This window comes from Protopterus annectens, chromosome 1.part1 (assembly GCF_019279795.1).
Source record: "Protopterus annectens isolate FY-2018-M chromosome 1.part1, PAN1.0, whole genome shotgun sequence".
Classification (NCBI taxonomy): Eukaryota; Metazoa; Chordata; order Ceratodontiformes; family Protopteridae; genus Protopterus; species Protopterus annectens.
In genome coordinates this window covers 781,996,084-782,009,676 of record NC_056726.1, presented here as the reverse complement: position 1 = coordinate 782,009,676, position 13,593 = coordinate 781,996,084, and the positions used below count along the sequence as shown (strand labels likewise).

At 42.6% G+C, this 13,593-nt stretch overlaps 1 protein-coding gene across 1 annotated transcript in view; it reads right to left on the bottom strand.

Annotated features, from left to right (window-relative positions):
* Positions 1-13,593, bottom strand: part of NOL6 (nucleolar protein 6) — a 1,772,660-nt gene that overhangs the window by 126,200 nt on the left and 1,632,867 nt on the right. The gene's annotated exons all lie outside the window — the stretch shown is intronic.

Sequence of the window (13,593 nt, the reverse complement as noted above, 5' to 3'; positions counted from 1 at the left end):
ATTATATACACACATATATATTATATAATAAAATTTATAATCTATCTTTACAGCAAAGTTCATTGGCCTTTATTCTGGGTACGCTATGATCACAAACTGGTTTTCTGAGGCTCTATAAAGATGTCACGTCTGTGAAAGGCTTGTCTTAGTAAGCAGTGCCCTTTACTGAAGCAAGACTTAGAATCAAACTTTCCATATAAAACTGCTTCTGAAATATCCTCAGTACTTAGTTGCACAAACAGCAATTAGTTTGTAAATGGAAGTGCACCATCCCATAACTTGAGTTTTAGTCTTCTTACCCAAGCTACCCATCTGTAAACCCATCTTGTACCATCTCCTTGTAGATCACATTATAAGGATCTGGTTCCATGAACAGCACTTTCTATCTCTGCAGTCAGTCTGGGGGATACGAACTTCCTGAGGCAATGTATAAAATGCCTTGTGTTTACTGACAACCTCTAATTCTTAAACTGATATGGTATGTGACAGGTGTAGTTGCACAATATTACTGGAAAAAAGTCTCTCTCACTCAAGCACTTATAATATCAAACATGTCCAAAAACACACAATACACCCACCACATATAGTATGGACCACACATATAGATCTACATACATGCCAAGTGTCTTTCTAGCCCCAAAGGCCTCCCAGACATTCTACTAACAATAAATATACTCAGCAACCTCAACAGCACTCTACAAAAATACCATCCACCATGACACATAGACACATCTCAGTGTGTTCAAAGGCCATTTTCAGCCAGGAACATGGCTGAAATGGGCAGACAGGGAATCACAAGGTTCAACAGATAGTATTATATTACTGTAAGAATAGTAGTCACAATTACATTTCAGTATTATTCAATTGTCTATTAGTTCTGATGTAAATACTGTACTTATTTTTAATTTTAAATTCTCTTATGTAATTTTTTGTATCTTACTACAATCATTCTGATGTAGTTTCTGCATTTTATTATTGTAATATTTTGTAGCTGCAGCTTTTCTCCCCAGGTCTCTGATGAAAACGGGTAATCCAGCCCAGTCGGACACTACCTGGTAAACAAATGTAAAATAAAATAAATAAAATAATTTTTTTTTATCTGAACAAATTAAAGAGTGCAACAGAACAACGGAGTGGCATGTTTGTTTGTTTATTTATTTATTTGCAGTTTGTTAAACAGGAAAGTCCATTGGGCCAGCATGAGCCCTTTTTCAATGGAGGCCCGGGGAGAAAAGCTCCAAGTGCATACATAAAGAAACAATACAAGTATAAATAACATCAAAATTAATACAGGATAATTACTAAAATAATAGTCAGCAGAAGTTATTACAGACAATTGTACATGACAGGAAATAAAAGAACTGTGTTGCATGCCAAAGTTATAGATTTTTGGTCCATTAAGTAATAAGATTTCTGGGAGGTAGACAGTCTACAATATTTATTGAGAAAAGGGAAGAGAAGGAGAATATGAAGTTATAGGAGTCAGGGGGAAGAGCAAGAATAGGAAGCGAGTGTTAAGCAGAGTTTTGAGATGGGATACTGAGAGCAATGCAAGTAATAGCATAGCGGTTAAGAGGGGAGGCAGCAGGAGCACTCCCATTTAGAAGAGAGAGATAAGAGTGGAGTGGGTTTTGGGTAGTTCGAATATGGGGAGGAAGTGAATTCCATTTCTGTGCTAGGGAAAAAGAGAAATTGGCCTGGAGTGCGCAATGGTTTATACACTTCAATTAGGTTCTGTTTATTAGACCTGAGGGATTGGTCAGGAAAGTGCATGGTAAGGGTGGAAGAGAGAGAGATGGGCATTGAGAAGGCTTGAAAATGAGTTTATGGGCAATGGAGAGTTGAATGTACGAGAGGTAGTTGGGGAGCTCTAGCTAGTTTAAGGAGTCACAACGGTGAGAGGATGACTTGGCGCTTGTAGAAAACTTTGAGATTTTACAGTAGCGGGATGTCAGTTTAGATTTAAGGGTGGCTTGAAGGCTGGTAAGGAGGGGTGCGTCATACATGAGAGAGGGGAGGAGATAAGTAGTAAAGAAGGTAAGTTTAGTTGAGGAGGTTAGACAGCGATTGTGGGGGTAAAGCATACCAGGTTTCTGGTGCATTTTCTTAATGTTAAATTGAAAGTGAATGTCAAACTTTAGTTGATCACCAATAAGGACTCCTAGAAGCTTGGCATGGGGCACTACTTCAATCTGAGTCATATTTTGACTTATTATAGAGGAGGAGTATTGGTCTATTTTGGTGTTTTTAAAAGGGGTGAATATCATGATTTTGGCTTTGGATGCACTGAGGGCTAGGTGTTTAGCATCAAAGACTCGGTGCTGTTAGAGGAGGCCTGAGTTACTTGCAAGTGTGGGGGGACAGATTCAGCAGAGCAAATGATCATAGAGTCGTCAGCGTATTGGACAAATTTAGCATTTGGGATGCAAAGATGGAAGACATTTATGAAGATATCGAAGAGTAAATTGCCCAGTATGGAGCCTTGGGGGAGGCTGGTGACAAGTGTCTTGGTAAGTGGAGGTACTGTTATTCCATTTAACAGCCTGTTGCCTATTTGAGAGGTAACTAGAAACCCAATTGATAGTTGGGGAGGAAATATTAAGGTGAGAAAGCTTAGACAGTAGTTGGGTATGGGATATGATATCAAAAGCCTTGGATAATTCTAAGAAAAGGGAAGATACTATATTTCCTGAGTCATGGGTGCGGTTGATGTTATGAAGGAATGATAGGAAGGCAGTGGTGGTACTATGACTGGGTCTAAAACCATGTTGTGTTGGAGTAAATAGATGATTGGCTAAAAGGTAACGTAAGACTTGAGGATGAATACACTACGGATTTTTGAGATAGGGGAGAGGATGGCTATGGGACGAAAGTTGGAGATGTCAATGTTTTTGCCTCCTTTATGTAGGGGAATGATGAAGGCTTTTTTCCAGAGGAGGGGTACATAGGATTCTTGGACAGAGTGGTTCACTAGAATACAAATGGGAAAAGCTATGCCCTCAGCAACTAACTTGAGAAAGTTGGATGGTAAGTTGTCGGGGGCACTGGAACATGGTTTTAATTTATTGAGAAGCTTTTTTATAGTGTTAACAGGGATGGGTTTTAGGGAGAAGGGAGGGGGGTGGGTAGCAGTGGTGGCAGAGGGAGAGGAGTTGGAGGAGGGAGATGTAGCTGGAGCTGATAAGTTTTTAGCGAATGATGGGGTTAGCATGGCTATTGAGTTGATGAAGAAGGAGTTAAAATTGGAGGCTATGGTGTGGTCTGGAGTGTTAGGGTCAGGGCAAGGGTTGTCTTTTCTGTCGGGGATAAGGAGGCTAGTGATGCTATTCCAAAATTTCTTAGGGTTGGATCTGTGGTTATTTTCTAGCATGGAGTAATAAGATTTGCAGTCTGAGGCAATTTTTTTTAACTAAATTTTGTAATAAATTACATTCAGTTAGGGAGTTTAGCATTTTATGTTTTTGGTGGAGATTCCAAGATTCGTCACGGGCGTGCATAAGCGTTATGATATCTTTGGAAAGCCATAGGGGCATGCGGAAGATGCAATTAAATACAGATTATAACAGTTTATATTTTAAAGAGAGCAACACATAGCTTTATAGGAAACAAGAGCCAGAAGCAATTAAAGTAGTAACAGAAAGCAATATTTACATATATAAAACATGTAACAAACAGATCTACTACTGCAGTTTAAAAATAATTTGAAGGATGGACAAAGTGCTCATCTTCACCTTTAATGGAGAGCAAACATTCTTCAACTGCTGTTAACGCACAGGTAATGACTGGTAAAAACACAAATTAACTGCAGCATACTAAGCTACCATGAAGCTTGGACATAAAAAAATGTGAACCACCACCATAATTTTACTCTTGACAAATGCGGCTTTGGCACACAACTTCAGCAAGGCAAGACAAACGCAGATAGTTCCAGCTGCATCAGTCTATCATCATGCATTCCCTAAACAATAACTAGTAAGAAACTATTAACAGTTGTCAGTACTGACTGACTTTAATCTTCAATGACTAACCAGCAAATCAAACATTTTACAAAGGTCAGAAGAAAAGCATGTGGCAAAATCAGGGATTGGTGAGAGGCATGGAAAGTACAGTTGTGTACACTTACCATAAATGTAGATGTTAGAGTGTATTCACTGTTGCAGTCATTACACTTGGGTTATCCTGCTGGCAGGTTATCCTCAGTCAGCCTGAATTCCGAAGTCTAGGTCCGGCGTTGGTTGCTGTCGCCTCTTCCCTGACATCAGAGCGCCAGGGGTATAAAAGATGCAGCCGACACCATTTTCTTCAGTTTTTCTTGCCCCAGATGTCAGTTGCCCCCAAAAGAGTAGGCTAAAAAATATGCCAATAAAGCATGCATGCACCAAAATATATTATACCTTCATCTACAAGCAAAAACACCACATAGGTTGTATAGATTAGAGGAGTGCAGATAAGTTCCAGCAAAGAGATGGGGGATTTGGTGGGAGGGGAACCTGGACTGCAACAGTGAATACACTCGAATATCTACATTTATGGTAAGTGTACACAACTGTACTATGTTCTTCGTGTTTCACTGTTGCAGTCATTACGCAAGTGTAATGACTGCAACTGTACTATGTTCTTCGTGTTTCACTGTTGCAGTCATTACACTTGGGTTGAATCCCAAAGCTATGGTTGGGAGGCTGGAGCTAATATAGCATTAGGAGCAGCTAAGAGGCCCTGCAGAACTGCAGTGGCAAAACCTGCCCTGGATTTAGAGTAGAGTGGTAAAGGATAGTGCTTTGTAAAGGTGTGCACTGAACTCCAGGTAGCAGCCTCTAAAATGTCTTTGGTTGGTACTCCCCTGAGGAAGGCTGCTGAAGTGGTTTGCTGCTCTAGTTGAATGTGGCCTAATGCCCTTAGGCACTGACTTGCCATGTTGTGAATAGCAGAAACGAATGCAGTGGCCTATCCACTTAGAAATAGTCTGCTTTGAGATAGCCTTTCCTTGTGATCCTGCAGCATATGCCACTAGTAGTTGCTCTGCCTTTCTGAAAGCTTTGGTTCTGTTCAAGTAGAAGCGTAGTTGTCTGTGTATGTCCAAAGAATGCAGAATTCTCTCCCCCTTATTCTGTAGGTTTGGATAGAAAGTAGGCAGATGAATAGCTTGGTTAAGGGCCACACTGGAGACTACCCTAGGCATGAATGTCGGGTTTGTCCTCAGAGAAACCCTGTCTGGATAAAAAATGATAAAAGGTTCCACAGCCATGAGTGCCTGTAGCTCTGAGACTCATCTTGCAGAAGTTATTGCTAGGAGAAGAGCTGTTTTCCAAGATAAAAACTTTATATCAGCTGTAGCGGCTGGTTCAAAAGGAGGCAGGGTGAGTTTTTCCAAGACATTACAGCAAATAACTGTTCACACTGCTGGAAAAGGGTTCGTGGATTAGAAAGCACTGCCACGCATTGCACAAATGTATACAAGTAGTCACAATTTATTAAAACTTGTTAAAAAACAAAAACAAAAAAGGTTAAGCGCTTTCATCAATTACATTGACTTCACAAGACATAATTGAGGTCCCATGCAGGTATTGGTGATCTCCTTGGAGGCCTTAAGCTTTTGGTTCCTCGGAGGTACTGCCTTAAAGGATGAGAAAAGATTGGTGACTCTGTATTGTAATGAGCCGAAATAGCAGAGGCATGAATTTTAATTGATGAAAAGGATAGGCCTTTGTCCAGCATCTCAGTTAAGTATTGCAAAATCTGAGGAATATTTGGTACAGCTGTGTCAATTCCTTGTGCCTGGCTCCAAGCACAGAATCTCTTCCATTTTCCAGCGTAAGATTTTCTGGTACTAGGCCTTCTGGCCTCCAAAATGACATCCATCACAGCTTTAGTGAGGGGCGTGTTTTGTATGACTACATTATCTGCCATGCTGCCAGGTTTAAGGTCTTTAGCTGGCTGTGCAGGATCCGATTGTCTTGTTGGGACAGTAGATGAGGTATTTGAGGCAAGGTCCAAGCCGGGCATTGAGACAAGTTCCTTAGAACTGGATACCAGTACTGGCAGGGCCAGTCTGAGGCAATCAGTATCATTTTTGGCTTTTCTTGTCTGACCTTTAGGAGTACCTTGGGGAGGAGAGGCAGTGGAGGAAAGGCATATACTGCTAAGTTTTTCCAGCTGAAAGATAGGGCATCCACTTTCCATGCTTGTCTGTAATAAGTCCTTGTGCAGAATCTTTTTAGTTGGTAGTTGTGAGGAGAGGCAAATAGATCTATCTCTGGGCATCCCCATTTCCTTATCATCATGCTGAAGCCTTGTGGATACAATTTCCACTCGTGGGGATCCATGAGGTTTCTGCTTAGTTCGTCTGCCAGAGTATTTATCTTTCCTGGCAGGAACTGTGCCTGCAGATGTACTTGGTAAGTCAATGCTGTGTCCCACAAAGTCATGGCTAGTCTGCAAAGGGGGTAGGAATGAGTGCCTCCCTGCTTGTTTATATACCACATGACCGTGGTCTTTACCAGTAGTTGTCCCGGATGGAGTAGGTCCTTGAAGGCTGTCAGGGCATTCTGAACAGCTAGCATCTCTTTTTGATTGATATGCAGATGCATTTGGTTTGCGGACCATGTGCCTTGAATACATCTTCCTGTCATGTGGGCCCCCCAGGCATAATCTGATGCATCCGTTGTTAATGTTTGCCTGGCTGGGGGTAAAGTGAATGCTGCCCCTTGTTCTGGTGACAAGCCTTTCGCCCACTATCGAAACTCCTGTTGCAGGCAGGGAATGAGGGTAATTTCTGTTTCCAGACTGTGGCAATGTTGAGTCCAAACACTTTTTAGGTATCATTGAAATTTCCTCATATGCAGTCTCGCATGTGGAATTAGTAGAATGCAGGATGCCATGAAGCCCAAAGCCTGCAGAATTTTTCTTGCAGATAACTGGGCCTTTGTTACCAACAGGTTGAAATAGGTAGTCAGTTGTCTGTCTGGCATGAGATAAGCCATCTGGGCAGTTGTATTTAAGCTTGCACCCAGGAATATTATCTCTTGAGAGGGTACTAGTTTTGATTTCTTTTTGTTGACTGTGTACCCTAGGCCTGTTAGAAATCTCTTTACAAATGCCAGATGCTGTAGTAGAATGCCCTTGTTCTCTGCTTGAATGAGGCAGTCATCCAAGTAAGAATATATTTGTATTCCTCTACTGGTGCCAGGCACTGAGTGAAGACCCTGGGCGCAGTAGATAAGCCAAAGGGCAGTGCAGAGAATTGGTAGTGCATTGAGCCAGCTTTGAATCTGAGGTATCTTCTGCATGTTTGTCTGGTTGGGACATGCAGGTATGCTTCTTTTAGGTCTTAAGTCACAAGCCAAGCCTTCTTGCCCAGCATGGGCAGAAGCTGCTGTAGAGTCAACATTTTGAATTTTGGTATATCCAGAAATGTGTTTAGAATAGATAAGTCCAGTATTGGTCTCCAGGTCTTGTCCTTTCTTGGGACCAAGAAAAGTCTTGAATAAAATCCTTGTCCCTGCTCTTGCTCTGGTACTTGTTGAATGGCCCTCATGTCCATGAGGGATGAGACTTGCTTTTGTGCCTCTGCCCATTGATGTTTTGGCAGGTCTGGCCAACCGTTTGTCCTTGGCAGGGTATGGAAGTGAACCTTGTAGCCTTGTGACACTGTCTAGGACGCATTTGTCCGGGGTTATGTGCCAATTTTGAGAAAAATGTGCTAGTTTTCCCCCTAAAGGTGCTGCCAGAATATAAGTGCTTGGTGCAGGCAGGGGGAAGTCATTGGGACTGTTTCCTGTACGGCTGTGATTTGACTTCTCCACTTTTGGAGGTAGAAGCACGCCATTGTTTAGACCTGTACGAACGTTGGGGCTGGGATCTGCCTCTTGGGCGTTGCCCCTTTGTGGTCTGTCTGACACTGGAAAGGACCAATTCTTTGTAGGCCAGTGTCTGCTAAATCTAGGTGGCTGTACCTGTAAGAAATCCTTAACTGTTTGCATTGATTTAGCTTTGTCCTCCATTTTCTTTAACAACTCGTCTGCTTTAACACCAAACAAGGTATCATGCTGTAATGGAGCATCTAATAATTTTGCTTTGACATGATCGGGCAGATTTTGTTCCTTTAACCATGCATGCCTCCTGATTACAGAACCCGTAACAGCGGCCCTGCAGGAGGCCTCCAAAGAATCAAAACCACATTGCAAAGTATGTTTTCCAACTTGTTCAGCTGCATGCAATAAATCCTGCATTTCTTTGTTTTCTGCACATTCAGAATTAATCAACATTTTCTGTTTAAGCAGTGACATAATATATTGCTGATATTTGAGCATATGAAATGCTCTTATAGCCAAGGTAGCAGAAGTGTAAATCTTTTTCCCCCATCTGTCCAAAGCCCTAGAATCCCTGTCTGAGGGGGTAGGGTTTTTTGCAGCGGAAGCCTTGACCCCTTTTGGACCCTGAGAGATTGTTTCTGGGTCAGCAGCAGGGTTTTTGAAAAGGAATTTGTAAGAGTCAGAAACCCTGTAGTACCTGTCCGGCTTAACAGGAGCTGGAGGTAAGGAGTCAGGAGTCAGACTGGACTCTGAAAATACATCATCTATAATGTCTAACACAGGTGGAATAGCTAGGGGCCTGTGTTGTGGTAGTAAAAGGAAGTCTCTGAGCCTTTTCTTAGATTCTGAAAAATCTTGGCTCTCCCAGTGAAAATGCTCCCTCATGGCATGCAAGGTTTCCCCAAAAGAGTAATCCTCAGGAAGAGAGGCTGAAGGGATAGATTCTTCAGCAACAGAATCCTCATAGGGAGGATGAGAGTATTCCTGATCAGAAGAGGAATCAGATGAAATGGAAACCTGATCTGAAGATTCATATTCTGTCTCTTGCCTAGGCCTTTTATCAGGTAGGGGATAGGAACCCCTGATCAAAGTAATTAGGTCTTCGGCCATTTTGAGCATCTGTTTTTTGGGCATGGAGGCCTGTCCATGAGGCTGTTGTACTTGTTTCTTTGTCTTTAAAGGTGCTTTAGCCTTTGCCTTTGAAGCTGAAGTCATTTTAATGTATAATTGAGTAGGTCTGAAAACACCCTCAGAAGCCAATGCCTGCTTAGCGGCTCCGGACCCATCTGAGGGAATAGTCTCTGAAGGTCCAATACCTTGAGCTTCCAGCGGCCTAGTCGACTCCACATGGGAGTCGGTAGCGGCCTGCGGGTCTAAAGTAGCGGGCATCAGGGGCTGCGAAGGTGCCTCACTGAAAACCGGTGACTGGCTTAGAAGAAGCCTTGTAGTCGGTTTTGGACCTCGGATGCTTATCCTTTTCTTTTTCTTTGCGTTTCTTGTGAATTCCGGTAGTCGGATGGCTATCCGACGACATTGTATAATTAAATCTTCTGCCAAAATAGTGTAATGCAAAATCGTATCGACGCTTAATAGCGCGTTGGTTAAATCTAGCACAAAGCCGACAACTAGCAATGTCGTGGTCAGGGCCTAGGCAAGGAATACAGTAAGAATGAAAGTCCTTATGAGGTATTTGCTTCCCACAAGAAATACAATTATTAACTTTTTCTGACATCGGTCTGGAGCAAGAAAAAAGTTTCCCCAACGGGGTACTTAGCGCTTGAAGACTTCAGATCTGAAATTCGAACACGAAAATCTCAGGAGTCGGCCGACCGGCACTTGCGAACTGCTTATGCTTCGGGCACCACGCAACAAGAAAGACTGAAGAAAATGGCGTCGGCTGCATCTTTTATACCCCTGGCGCTCTGATGTCAGGGAAGAGGCGACGGCAACCGACGCCGGACCTAGACTTTGGAATTCAGGCCGACTGAGGGCAGCCTGCCAGCAGGATAACCCAAGTGTAATGACTGCAACAGTGAAACACAAAAAACATGGGGGAGGATTGCAATGCTTTGCATATTAAGATTTTTTTTTCATTAACTGAATCCCAATTAAATATCTGAGGTTTATTCATAAGTAGGTACTAGGCTATTGGCCCATGGGTCTAAGTAAGCCTAGCCAACAAGGTTCCCTGGGTTACGCCACCCAAGAAAGTTAATTTCCTGTGCCCCTGTCGAGCAGAGCCACAGAATGATCCCCGCGGTGTATTTCCTATTTCCCATCCACTCATCAAGATTTTTCTTGAAGAGTGCTAATGAGAAACTTTGCTTGACATAGATGGGTAGCTTGTTCCAGAGTATGGGAAGTCTCAGGGACAGAAATCTATCCCTCCAGCATGTCCTGTTTATTGTGGGGACAAGGTTTAGGTCCCTAGAGCATGTAGCTCGGAGGGATTGGGATTTCTTTAGGTGTAGCATATGTCCAACAGCTCTGGGTTTAACATAGCTTTATATGTTAGGCAGAGATCTCCTCAGAGTAGGCGATATGCTACAGAGTAAAGCTGGAGTTTTTTGAGGTGGTCAGTGTAGGGCATCCATTTGAGGCCAGTAATCCTCTTTGTGAGGTACTTCTGTGGCCTTTCCAGCTGCTGCAGATGTCTTGTGAGGTACATTCCAAAAGGGGCGTTGTACTCTATAATGGGTCTAATGAGTGACGAGTAGAGGGGAACAATGACCTCTTTTTTCCTGGATGAGAACCCTTTTGTGATGAGGTGTGTCACACAGAAGAATTTCCTGACTACTGTGGTGATGTGATTATCAAAGGAGAGACTACTCTCCACCTGGGTCCCAAGGTCTCTTATCACACATTCAGCATTAAGTAGACTGCCATTTATGTGGTAGTTCATGGGTACAGAGTTTTTACCAAAGGGGATGACAATGCACTTTTTAGCATTGAGCTTGAGGCCATGCCTCTGACACCAGGCATCTGTCTCAGTGAGGCCCTTCTGTAGGATGTCCACATCATTTGGGGACTCGACTATGGCTCCTAGTTTCAGTCATCTGCAAACTTCGTTAGCCAGAGGTCTTCTGTGTTAGCCTGTACTTCAGAGAAGTAGATACCAAACAGGGGAGGTCCCAGGACTGAACCCTGTGGTACTCCACTTGTCACTGGTTTGAAATCAGATTTGGAGTCTACAACTTTTATTCACTCAAAAACTGGCTGTAACTGCTGCGCATGTGTGCAAATATATTTCACTGTATATTGTGCGAGACTTTCTGAGCTTCTGAATGTGTGTGCATGTGTGTTTGGGTGTGTAGACACTAAATACTTAGATAACTTGCATTTGGTATGCAAAAGACTTCCTCCAAAACAATTACATATGTCAAAGCAAGTTTGAAACATTAGATGGAGGAAAGTACAGTTGTGTAAGTAAACTTACCATAACAGTAGATGCTAGAATGGTCACTGCTACAGCAGCCTTGGCTGTATGGGTTAAAACACCCAGCCAGCTTCCAAAGCTTCAGGGGACCTTCAACATGCCGATACTGTCAGGCAGCCTGAGCTAAGCTGAATAAAAGACAAATTTGGGCATGAAGCCATTGGCAGCTTTCCTACCAACAGAGAGGGAAGCCAAGCCCTGAAGGGCAAGAACAGGAACAAAAAAAAAAACGTTCACACCCTGGCATAAAGCACACCAAAAAACAAAGGGAGAGGAAGAATGGCTATTGCAGCAGTGATCCTTCGAGCATTTACTCTTATGGTAAGTTTACTTATACAACTGTACTACCCCCCCCTTCCAAAAAAGCCACAGAAGAAGCCAAGGCATGGGTAGAGTGGGCCTTGACCCTGCCTGGAATAGTTTTGTTATAGTGAATATAGCAAAAGGCAATAGCAACCATTTGGAAACAATTTGTTTTCACAGGTTGCCCCTTCTTACCTTAACAAGAAATGAGCAAATGACCTGAAGATCTACAGATTTAGTTCTGTCAAGGCAGTACCAGAGCTGTCTGCAAAAATCCAAGGTATGAAGTATGCTTTCATTCTCATTTCAGGTTCAGGAAAGAAAACGGGGAGATGGTTAGCTTGGCATCCTTGTGGAAAATAAAATAGGGATAACTCACTGTAAAAGCTTGCAAGTCAGGCAACTTTCGTGCAGAGGTCAGAGCAATCAGTAAAACTGTTTTCCGTGTTCTGAAACCCAAGCCAGCCACATTAACTGTTTCAACTGGAAAAAGTGTTAGCTTCTCCAACAAAAAAATTAAGATCTCAAGGAGGGGACACCATTTTTTTGAGGCCTTTTATGCAAAACCCTTTCAAAAAACATGTTAACACAAGCCTACAGTAAAACATCCATGGTCAGACATGCTGAAATGGTTGATAAATGACCTTGATAGAGTAATATATGCATAATGTATAACCAGAGAACAGCTAGCTCTGAATGAGTGTTGATTATGTTGTTGGCACAAACTAGAAATCTTTTCCATTTGCTAATATATGACTTTGTAGTAGCATGCTTAAACAGGTGCCTAAAAGGAATTAAGACCGTATCATCCAGACATCAACTGAAGTTTACTGATGCCGGTGGGTATCAACCAGCACTGATCTTGTGTGAGTACATCCAGTCTGTGAGGAAGCTTGCAGTAATTGCCCCTTGGCCATTTCTAAAAGAAGGAATAACCATGGTTACCTGGGCAAGAAGCGAGTCACCACAATGACTTTGAGGTATTCTTTCCAAATCTTCAGAAGTAACCTGGATATTAGTGGAAAGGGTGGAAAAGCATACAGGAACATTCCAGTCCCAGGAAAAGAAAAGGCATCTGTCTTCTGGGCCTTCTTGCACAGAGTCCTAGAACAGAATTTTGCCAAATGATTGTTCAGCAAGGAGGCAAGAAAGTTGACTTGAAACACGCCCCACACACAGATCAAATATTGGAAGACCCCCCGATCTAATTTCTGTTCATGAGGGTCTGCCCTGGTCCTGCTCAGCTCGTCTACCACACAATTATGTTCTAACGGAATGCAGGATGCCTGGAGAGTGACACTGAGCTGGGAAGATGCATCTCAAAGCTAACATGGCTAGTCTACAAAGGGGATATGACCTGGTTCTCCTGGTGCATAGAGAGGTACTACTCCAACTACCCTTGTATGCCATTTTAAGCCTAGCCAGTTTCCCTTTTTTGCTCAAAATAACCTATCCCATTTGGTTACAGATTGGTCTTACCCATTCCATAGTTGATAATTATATATTTCCCCTAATGAGAATAACTGGGATTATACCATAGATAATTTGAGGGGACCCACGCAAGGGAAAAAGCATTTAGGAGCTGCCTCTGGCCATTAAAAGTACAGTGGACATTCCTTGAGTAAATCTTTTTGTTTCCCATCCGGAAATCTAAGTTGCACCTGAATATAGACAGGGATATACTTGGTTTTATGTGGGGAGTATGTCCCACAGCATCAGTATTCTATGTGAAACATAAATGTCCCTCCAGACCATTCTGCTGATTTTGCAGAAGAGGTTTAGATCCCTAGAGTATTTCTGATGTAATTTGACTTGCTGATATGCAATAAATCCATCAGTAATGGATCAGAGGATGCCTTGTATGCCAGACACAGGTCACTTCTTAATAGTCGGTAGAATACACTGTATAGTGACAGGGCACTGAGTCAGTCCATGTAGGACATGTTGTTTAGGCCTTGTATACTTTTAGTAAGTTATCTCTGTGGACATTCCAGTTGTTGCATGTGTCTCCACAGATATATGCTAAATGGGGGCATTATATTC